Below are 11747 nucleotides of genomic sequence, written 5' to 3'. Positions count from 1 at the left end.
AGAAGCAGTTCTATTTCTTTTTAAAAAACAAGTAATTCAGTTATTTTCTAGTGAAATCAAAAGCTTTAACTGTTGGAAATTATCACTTAGTAACTTATTTTTTTCTGCTTTTTACTTGCTTTGAACTTACACCTCTACACATAATCTGCCACCTCCTTGAGAAGAAGTATTTCAATCAACCAATCAAAAGTGCTTTTTTGTTTTTGTTTTTGTTTTGGTGAGGAAGATTGACCCTGAGCTAATGTCTGTTGCCAATCCTCCTCTTTTTAGCTTGAGGAAGATTGCCCCTGAGCTAACATCTATGCCAATCTTCCTCTGTTTTGCATATAGGATGCCGCCACTGCATGGCTTGATGAGCAGTGTGTAGGTCCGCACCTGGAATCCAAACCTGCAAACCCCGGGCCGCTGAAGCAGAGCACGCAAACTTAACTGATACCCCGAAAAGTGCTTTTTAACAAATTTACAGATCATATCATATACATGTTTTAAATTTTCTGTCTTATCAATATTTGGATTTCTGAATTTTACATTAAAATACCATGTTTGGAAAGCAGTTTCCATTTCTCCATCATGGATATCATAATTGAACTGATTTTTTTTTTTGGCTTGGATTTTTAAAATGTTGACTTTTAGGTTTTCTGCCTCAATTTTATTCTAAACCCAACCCTCAAACTCCAGCTGAATTTAATGATCTATATAAATCCTTGCCACTCAAGATGTGGTCTATGGAACAGCAGCATCAGCCTCCCCTGAGAGCTTGTTAAAAATGCAGAATCTCGGGGCTGGCCCCGTGGCCGAGTGGTTAAGTTCGCGCGCTCCGCTGCAGGCGGCCCAGTGTTTCATTAGTTCGAATCCTGGGCGCGGACATGGCACTGCTCATCAAACCACGCTGAGGCAGCGTCCCACATGCCACAACTAGAAGGACCCACAACGAAGAATACACAACTATGTACCGGGGGTCTTTGGGGAGAAAAAGGAAAAAATAAAATCTTTAAAAAAAAAAAAAATTGCAGAATCTCATGCCCCACCCCAGATCTGCTGAACCAGAATCTGCATCTTAACGAGATTTCCTAGGTGATTGTAAACATGACACACTGTTGACAGTAGAGATATAGAAGTGGGACAGAGGAGTGATTAATTCTGTGGTGGAAGGTGGGGCAGAGGACAGAACAGGAAGTCTTCTCAGAGAAGATGACTTGATTTTACCATTTCACTCCATGGGCAAGTTGGAGGATGTTCCAGGCAGACAGGCATGAAAACAGTGAGACAGATAAGCATCTCGAAGGAACTTCACCTGTTTTGGTTTTGGTAAACATGAGGTATGTATAACTGTGGGTGGCAGGAGGTGGGAGGGAACCCATGGAAGTGATGAGAAATGAAGGTGAATAACAGACACGAATGCCCTCGGGTGCTAAGGAGCTTGGCTTTTGTCACAGGGGACCTGAAGAATTTTAAATAGAGGAAGGCCAGTTTGGTGTTTGTAAAAGGTCATTCTGGATGCAATGTGGAGAATTGACTGGAGGCAGATGGGGCAAAAATGGAGTCAGGGAGACCAGTATGGAGGTGGCTGCAGTGGCCCAGGTGAGAGACGATGGCTACCTGGCATGAGGTGGTAGCAGTGGGGATGGACAGCTGAGGATAGAATTCCCAAAAATAAAGAGGAAGCATTCCTTTTCTCTCTGCCACTAGCCTCTCCTTCAAACCTTTGAAGAAGACAATTCTTTACAGAGTCTTTGCTCATTCAGAGCAAACATTTCCAGGTTTTTGAACTGCTGCCCACAGGACATGGTTTTGCATCCTGCTACAAATACTTCCTTTTATTTATATCCCGCATGTGCTGGAGTGCCAAGAGTTGAAGAAAAGGTAAAGCTGACTGGGGAAAGGGAGCGAAAGATTACTAAACATGCCAGGTGCAGCATAAACATTGGCTCATTTAGTTCCCACAACCCTGCAAAGTAAGTACCACTACCTCTGTCTTAGAGATGAAAAGACTAAGGCCCTGGAGGCTAAGGTTCTCCCCTGCAATTATTAGCACTATCAGTAGAATCTGAATTTGCACTCAGAGATCTGTGATTCCCATTTGAAACCACCTGTGCTGCAAGGATGCTTACGGCAGTTTAAACTACTACTTCCCACAAGGTTTGCTGAATGTACCAGGGATAATCAGTTGCCTTCTCTGGCTGCCTACCTTGCCTGTTGAACAAGTTCACTAGAACCAGAGGAGAAGCAGAGAAGACCCCCAAGCTTCCAGATAGATGACACAGGGTCCAAATTCTCCATTTCTAAGAAAAGACCTTACATGCAGAGCTTGCTTACTTTGTTTGTACACACTTCTCTCAAGCTGGGCCATATGTTTTTGCAGCCCATGGGTGATTAGAAACAGCAAATTGAGAATAAGTGGGAAGCAAGTGAGATCTAATAGCTGACAAGCTGACATCAAGGGAAGAGATGGAAAAATTGAAGAGCCATAGATATAAAAAGTCAAGAAGCCTAGGCAATAGTTTTGGTCACTAAGGTAGAGGCAGACAGTCCCACGGACTTTGCTAATCCCTGAGGGCATGACTGTGTTACAGCACAAATTACAGACCCTGAGAGTCAGTGTAAACTATCTCCCACCCAAAGGAGAAAGTCTCAATATTAAATCCTGGGCCAGAGGGTCCTTTTTGCCTCTATGTGAGCCGTTCCAGGAGCATGACAATGTGCATCTCTTTTCTGGTTAGAGGTTTTTAGCAATTATAGGACATTCTTATAGTCTGCTGAGCAAAATCTCTCTCTTAGTAGTGTCTGCCAGTTGGCCAGTGTTCAGTGCTTTTGTGCAGGGTAATCATCCAAATGTTAGGAGACAAGTGTTACCAGTGTGGAACGGTAACCAGAAACTCCAGGACTCACAGTCTTCAAAGAGCTGCTGCTTCGTTGTCTCCCATTTCCTTTCAAGCCCGCTCTGAGGTGATGCTCCCCACAACCTCCCCCCCCCCCAACACCCTGCGAGGGTGGTCCCATGACGTTGCTGGTCAATCTCAGGAAATGAAGTATTCTATAGTCACGTTAAGTTGTAAACAGACACAATCCTGTGATTTAAAGTGTCCAATCAAATATATTAATTAATTGATCCTTCAGTTTTCATTGGAAGTAAGTCTTCTCCCGTGCTCCTCCTGCCTCTTGCCTTTGAGTGGCAGGCTTTTCCACTCTCTTCATTGCTCATCTCCCCACTTCTATAACTGTTGTTTCCAAACATGGAGATTTAAGCAGGGAGAAGAAGAAAGGTTAAGGGGGAACAGGAAAGTTTCTACCTGACTTGTACCACCCTACACTGGCTCCTAAACCTCAGAGTTTAATGTGCATGTGATCACATGGAGATCTCATTAAAATGAAAATTATGATTCAGTAGGCCTGGGGTGAGATCTGAGATTCTGTTTTCTACTAAGCTTCCAGGTGATGCAGATGCTAGGCAATGGGCCATGCTTTGGGTAACCAGGATTTAGAGATCCCCCTTTGGATCCACTCACAGCAGTGTCTTTAACGCAGCTAATTAATGAACTTCCTCTAATTCAGCTAACTCTCTTTCAACTATAGCCCCTGGTGGTACACATCATTACCTTTTACTGCTGGGGACCCTCACCCTGTTGGGCCACCCCTTTGGTGAGAATACCTTTCAATATAGCTCCAGGTTAGGTTTCCACAGGTAATTCATCTGGTCCCTGGGTTTCACATAACTTTGACTTTCATTTTGACATGAATACAGTTACTTCCTAGACAGCCATTTCCTGGGCAGCCATAGAGCATCATAACTTTCCAAATGATGAGTCAGGCACCAGCCCCTCTGTCCTCCAGATGCGGGGAATGCATATAGAGCTTTCCCCACAGGCCTGTTGAAGACCACACATCAGGTTTGGGTTTGGAATGAAGGGATTGAAACTGACAGTACAACTCTTTCCAAAAAAATTGTTTCACAATTCCTCTCTCCTTATCCAGCAGTCTAGCTCTTTTAAATTCTCCGTCTGGGTGAAGGGCCATGTATCCTGTGACCAGTTCTAGATATTTCTTTTGAAAATTTGCATCTTGGTGATTGCTTTCAAGCTAAATTTGGTATCTCATAAACAACAATATACCCCTTCTGTTTTCTCTGTAACAACACCTTGTTTCTACCTATTATGGCTTCTGAATATTCACCATTTTCTAGATGACTTTTCACCTGTCATTATTTTACATAAAACAAAGTGCCTAGAATCAGACATAGTACTCCACATAGAGTCTGACCAGCCCAGAGTTCATTAGGGTGGTGTGTTTTTGTTCTCTACATGTTTGACTTCATTAATGCCCTTGGCAGTTGAATGTATATGGAAGAGAAAAGGGGTAAAGGGAGGAATCAATCATAAGTGTATAATCTTGAACTTAACTACCTGGAAAATTGAGATACCATTAATAGAAAACAAAGAAATTAAGTAGATGAGGGGGAAATAGTTTTATTTTCAACATACTGAGTTTGAGGTGCCAGCAGGACACCTACGTGGAAATGTTCAGAAGGTAGGAAGAAATTGGAGACTGGAACATACTGGAAGTTAAATCTAGAGACAGAGCTTTAGGGATCATCGTTATAAAGATAGTATCTGAAGTCTAGAGAATAGAAATTATTTGCAGGTTTAACTTAGGGGAAGAAGGTAGCCAGCTCAGACCTAAAGATGATGAAGGCTTATAAGACTCTAAGAGAAGGTAATGTATCCTCTAGAACTGGATAGTTACATATGTGACCCAAACTATTTCTACGATGGGCCTGCCACATTGTCTGGGAGTTAGTTACATCACCTTCATTTCTTAGATTTCTCCCAACAGAGAAGTGCATGTGACGCCACCTAGGAGGTGGTCACATATTAGTTGGCTGATACATCACAATTACCTGATTAATAACTATGGCCACCAAATGCCTCCAAGTCCAGAGTCTTATGAGAATGGGACACGGGATTTTTTATGCTTATGAAGAATTAGATCACTTGAGGAAAAAACCGACTTGGGCATCCAGGGGTTGGGTGGACCAGGGTAGGAGGGTGTTTGCAAACATCACAGGGAGACTCTAGAATGTATTGCTTCATGGAAACAGCATATATTCAAAACGAGTTTATTATTTTGTTGAGTAAAACTCACCTAGCCAATGATATTATTACAAAATTTATGTATTCCAGTTAAAAATCACTTTAGGTTTACTTTTTTTCTTCTCTCTTTTACAAATCAGATTATATTATTCTTTGGTAGAGTATATACTTGTTATCTATAGTCGAAAGAGTGGTAGTGGCTGTTTTATAGTAAAGCATGAAGAAATGATATGATAGAAACTTGCTTTAAAGAACATCCATACGTCTTTGTGCATTTTCCTATTTCAAAAAGTATTTTTTACTTGATTCTGGCATCAAACATCGAAGCTTCAAAATATAAATACCCGATATAAGTTTTGATTATTTTAATTTCTATAAATAAAATACATGAGATAATCATAATTTAATAATTGCATGAGATAAACAGTTTAATAATTGCATAGCTAATGAGATATACTAAATATATATATATAAGTAAATATATATATAGGGTATATTATAACCCATTTGGTTTAAACTCTCATAAGCTGTCATCTTGACTATACAAGCAGACTAGTGATATATGAGTTATATATACATACATGATCTTTGCATTATATATAGTAATAAGTTCTGAAAAATCTTCCTTCAGATGTGTTATGTTTTCTAAGAAGAACAAGTTCAGTAAAATAACTTCTGGTGGAACCTTTTTTAGTATTACACAAACTCCATAAATTGGTAATGTTTGGTAGCTTTTGACATTGGCTGGAAATGCAAAGATGGAAATCAGAATTCTAAGGATTCTTTAGGAGGGTGTGGAGATGCAGCAGAAATCACAATAAGGTATCACGAACTTGGCTTTAAACAGTCACATTTCTCATTTTCTAAAGTTACTCATTCCCAAATACCACAGTCAGGGTTAAAAATACATATGACGTTGGCTGGGTGATCCAGCATTTAGTCCACTGGCATTCTCAGACAGCTTGAAGAATTATAATGTAATAATTAATATTCACAATGATGACTCAGGATAAAAGTTTTAGCTACTATTTCTCTTATACTCACTGTATGGCAGAACCTTTAATACAGTTTCTAATGTAATATATTACTTAAGTAACAGAAGGATTCTGTGAAATAGGTTGTCTTATTCCCCATGTTACAGATGAAACACATGATGTTCAGAGAGGTTAAAAGTAATTTTTCCAAGGTCATATGGTGATGAATAGGTATCATTGTGTTCTCCTACCTCCCAGGAGCACTTAAGTTCCAGAATTTTGTCATGTGCTCATTTTTGGAAAGCAGGTAATCTATATTTGATATGTCTTTGATAAAACAGAGTACTTTATTTTCAATCATGTTAGATGAAGGTATTTATTTGTATTTATGTACACTGTATTTATGTAAAGAAGTTTCCTCCTTCTTTACAAATGTAATGGTACCATGGTCAACAGACTACATGCTGCAAGTTATTTTTTCCAGTGTTAATGATGAAATTGGGTGTAGTTATCCATCCAGTGTCTAGCCATCTACACATCAGAGCCCTCCAGTGACCAACAGGTTCCTTAAGGTGGAAGTCTAGAGCTGTTATTGGAGCTGGGTGGCCACTTTTTACAGCAAAGTTAAATAATTACCTCATTGACTCCATTCTCACTCTTGCTTTCCCTCTCTCTCTCTCTCTCTCTCTTGCACACACACATGCACACTAATGAGAAGGGTTGGGGTTTATATATAACATAGATTTGGGATACATTTACGAAGTGGAATCAGTGCAATCGAACATTTGCCATTTGTTTCTACTGACTTCATTTCCTAAATATATGCTGAATCCTTCTACTTCTCTCTGTTTGCACAGTTGCCACCCTAGTCCAGCTCATCGTCATTTCCTTTCTGGACTTCAACAGCATCCTATCTGGTCTTGTTTCTGCTCTTGCTCTTTGCCCCCACCAATCCATTCTCTCTAGTGCAACCCGAGTGTTCCTAAGTGCAGATCTTATCATCTTGCTTCTCTGCCTAAAATCCTCCATTGGCTGCCCACTTAGGGGCTGATTGGACCCCAGCCTATCTCCACAGTTTGCCTCATCTTGAGCTTTCTTTACTCAAGGTGCTCTGGCTTTCTTGTGATCTCTTACTTACTAAGCTCCACCCAGCCTGAGGACGTTGGGGCTTATTATACCCTTAGTTTGAAACACTCCTTTTCTCCCTTTTTACTTGGTCAACCATCCTTCAGGACTCAGCCTAAATGTCAATTTCTTAAAGCAGCTTTCCATGACACCCAGAGTAGGCTGGGCCCTCCAATTATACCCTCTCACAGCACTCTGTCACTTCCATAGCATTCCCCTTAACTGTACGATTTAAACAGTAATACATTATTCCTTATTGGAGTCTGTCTCTTACACCTAGTTATTTACTTCATGAGAGAAGGGTCTGGGTCTTTCTTATTCACTACTGTTTCCCCACCTCCTTAGTACAGTGCCTGGCCTTTGGAAGCACACAATAAATTTTCTTAAAAACTTTTGCTTATGCTTACAGATATTAAGCTTTTCATCCTTTAATCATACAAGATGACTGGTGGCCTATGTCTTAGAAATGGCGGCAAGCTCTTGTGGGATTGAATATTTTAATATCAAGAATTTGGCCTGATGAACTCAGGAACGCATCGTTAAGGCTGATACACCGTTGTCAACTGGACCTCCTGAGTTTATGTTTGATTATCTATTAATTATGTCACTTATTGATAGTTAAGCAATGGCACTAAGAGAATTTAGTAATGGAAGATGTTGAATAAAAGTCAGGCAAAAGGCAGCAGAAAGCCATGAATGTAAGACGGAGGTAGTACAAAACATTGACAGATGATGTCAGGCAGGGGCTAAAAAGAAAGAAATTTCATGGATAAAGATATAAGAAGGGTGTTTTCTGGAAAGAATTAACTTAAATATACTCAAGGTTAATGATAAGTTAGTAAGTTTAGGTCGGAAGAGGTTAGTGAGAAAATTCAGCAATTTTCTTTCGCTTTCTCTTTTTTCTTTTTGTTTCTATTTCTCTTTCTCTCCTTTCTTTCTTTCTTTTTTTCTTTCTCTTTCTCTCTTCTTTCTCCTTTCCTCCATCCCTTCCTCTGTCCATCCATCCATCCCTCCCACTTTTCCTTCCTTCCTTCCTTCCTCCAGCAACTAATATACTGCTCATGAGAGCGGAATCATTTTACAATCACTTGGATAAAGGTCAAGCCATGGGCAATGTTTATAGAGGAACACAGGTTTCGATTAGGTAAATTGCTGACAACACCTTTAGTAAATAAATGTGAGAATAATATGGAGTGTTTATCACAACAGTGAGTTTTTAATCAAATCCATTCACTAAGAAAGCTGTAAAATAATTTGCAAAGTTCTTTGAGATAATGAATGACTATATAAACACAGTCTTAGCCTGGCAACTGAAATTATAAAACTATTTGTTTTAGAAAATTCGAACTGGCATTTTATTTCCCTTGAGTGGTGACAATAGAGTGATTTATGAAACTGAATATTTCTTCACTTAAATTATTCTATATGTATTTACCCTGATTAACTGTTAGTAGGGGATGAAAACTGCTAGTAGTAACTTCATTTTTGCTTTTGAGTTTCATTTTAAAAATTTGAAGATGCAAAGAATAGCCTTTTGTGAATCACATCTGGTGCACAGGACACGCGTGAGCTTTAAGCCTGTGCTTCACTCTTGGAACCGTGCCTGTGCCAAAGCACATGGACGTACTCAATATTCCTGAAGACGGGGACTGTGCCTTTTTTTTAGAGTGTTAAAAGGAAAGAGCTATTGGCTTGGTAAAAATGAGAGAGCGAGAACACAAGCAAAAGCCTCAGAAATATCTGAAACCTGATACTCTCAATGCATGGTATATAACTGGAGAGGAGCAGAGAGTTCTAACCAGAGATGGTTAGAAATTAAAATTAACTTTAATTTCTTTCTGTAATCCGAGGAAGAGCTTCCTCAAGACTCACAGTTCAGTTCCCTTCTGTGTAATCTATTTACTAGGGGCACTTTGCCGAACTGGAGGCCCCCAAGGTCCAGAGAAAGCATAAACCCAGACTGCAGTTCTGTCTATGAGTTACTGTGCTAAAAGCCCACGGGCAACCCATCTCAGGTCCATGCCGAGTTTATCTGCTGGTTTAGAGTATGCCAAAGACTATGTTGGAAAGGGGAAGACAGCATCAAACTTTTGTTTGATGTCTAACCTGGGGTTCCAACTCTTTGCATCATAGCCTACAGAATCAGAAATCCACCTGTGCTCAAGCTGCATGCTGTTTAAACCGGCCATCACGGTGTATTAAGGGGATCCCATGTTTAGTAAAGAAATAGGCGCCATGACCTCAATGGAAATGAAGTGTCCACAGAGCTTTGATCCCATCTGTTGTTCTTTAATCAGGAATGTGTCATAATGTCCCAGTTTCCTGATATAATTTTAGGGCAATTAAACTGGAACAACTAGAAATTACATCATTAACTATATTCAGTGTCAACTGAGATTACTCCTCGACGCAATCCTGCTAACAGAATAGCTGGATGGGATAAGCTACTCACAACTTCACGGGATGGTAGGACCTGGCAGCCTACTCCCTCACCATAGCTTAGCTAATTAGGGAACACTGAACACACACATAGATATACACACACTTTTTCCTCCTGAAAGTCTCAACTGAACAGTGATTTAAAGACAGAACCCTTACTCTTGCTCTTTGCTGGGTGCCTAAAGGTTCTAAAACCTGAAGCATTTAAAAGAATATTGATGCTCATGCCCCACTCTCACAGAGTCTGAGTCAGCTGGCCTAGAACACGGCCTCGACATTCCTATATTTTAAAAGGTTACCGGGTGATTGTAATGAGAGCCCAAGGTTGAGAACCACAGATAAATGTTATTTCAGTCCCTCTGCCTGATCCCCTTGGTAAGTAGACTTTGCCATTATAATTTAATATATCAAGAAATTGACATTCAGGTTAAGGCTAAGATTTGAACACCTGTATTTAGGATTTTTAAGTTTATGCTTTTCCCATCAATTCACATTTTTTAAGACTTCCAGTGAGATCAAAGAATTTTCATAGAAAGATGCTCGTAACTATTGAGAGAGAAAGGGAAAAGAAAATTCAATTGTACACTTAGACTAAAAATAGAAGCTTTGTTTAAGGCTTAGCAAATTCTCTCAAGTTCTACAGGTTGCCATGATGGAGAGCTTAATGCTTCTTACTTGGTTACATAATGTCACATTGAAAAAGCTGGCACTGAAGTATCAAACCCCTCCCATCCTCCCTCCCTACCCAATATGTGAACTTTGAAAACAGGGTACAAAAAGGTAACATTTCAGAGTTTTCTTCACATGCATTTTAACTTTATAGAAAACAAAAATTTCAAACCAGTTTTCTCTGACATTCAATCTCTTCCATAAAAAATGGACAATATAAAGTGTCATGTATCTACTATTACTATGGTTGGATATTTCCTTTTAATTTCTCTGCCCATCATTGGAGGGATAAGAGGAGGCTGTTAGGCAGACAAAATTCTATTATGGGCATCTTATCTCTATAGCATCCTCAAAACACAAATAGTTACCCAAACGTAAAAGTCTAAATCTGAGCCTTAGGTAGGTCAGTTCTATCTAAGATCAAGCACTTTCTGTCTTTCCCTCCTCCCCATTTTCCTTTGCTCTCTTTGGCAGAGCCTCCTGTAGCAGATGTAGTAAGAATGTGTAGAGCCGCCAAGATGCTTAATCAAGTCCTTGTGATTGTTGTGGCTGTCACTTCAAATTTCAGATTCAAAAACACAATGTCATCAACTCATCCACAAATGATGAGGTTCTGGAGGGGAACAATAATTTGTATGGACAAAATTCTTAAGCAATCAATTTATAAATCATGGTACCAATTTGTAAATTACAATGACCCAAGAACAGTTTGCTCGTTAGATCTTGTTCTCTTTTATTGTTTGTTCTTTCAATAATAATTAAGTGAATGCCTCTTTCTTATAAGATACTCTTCCCATTGGGCTGGTCTTCACAGGGTAACAGATTATAAACCAGAAATGTTCTTCGTTGTTTATTGGTTGCAAAGAGCAGAAATCCACTCAGGCTTGTTTGAGTTAAAAGGAGGTTTATGGAAAAATAATGGACACATTCAAAAATTAAGTGTAGGAAGGAGGAAAGTTGAAAGTTATTAGATATCTCTCTCTTGCTCTTGCGCTCTCAGACTGAGTGGTCCCTTGTATCTACAGCTCTCTGCATATCAACCCCTCTCTAGTCAGGCTTCCTTTGCTTCCACACAGCCCAGCGTGGCTGCCACCCCAACATGATCACCAATTCAGAATATACAAGACCTCACAGCCACTGGCAGTGCCATCCCTATTCAAGCTGCTCAGTCTCTAGGCATCTTAGTTCATATCATCTTGAAATGACTCTGATTGGCTCAACCTAGTTTATGGATATTTTTCCAGGCCAAGTGTCTAAGTCTGACCCAATCACAGCCTGTGTACCTGACCTAGGCCTACCCCTTCTCTAGGGGCTGGAGATTCAATTTTAATGGAGGGAGCGTGGGTGGGAGATAATGGGAGAGTATCTACTGTACTGGTGAATAGGAGGCATTCTCCTGGTAGGTGTAGGAGCATGCTGAGTGGGGACTTTAGTAAACTGATGGGGCAATGGT

This window comes from Equus przewalskii, chromosome 15, assembly GCF_037783145.1.
Source record: "Equus przewalskii isolate Varuska chromosome 15, EquPr2, whole genome shotgun sequence".
Lineage (NCBI taxonomy): Eukaryota > Metazoa > Chordata > Mammalia > Perissodactyla > Equidae > Equus > Equus przewalskii.
The sequence above is the reverse complement of the archived record's forward strand: the minus strand, read 5'-3'. Positions refer to the sequence as shown.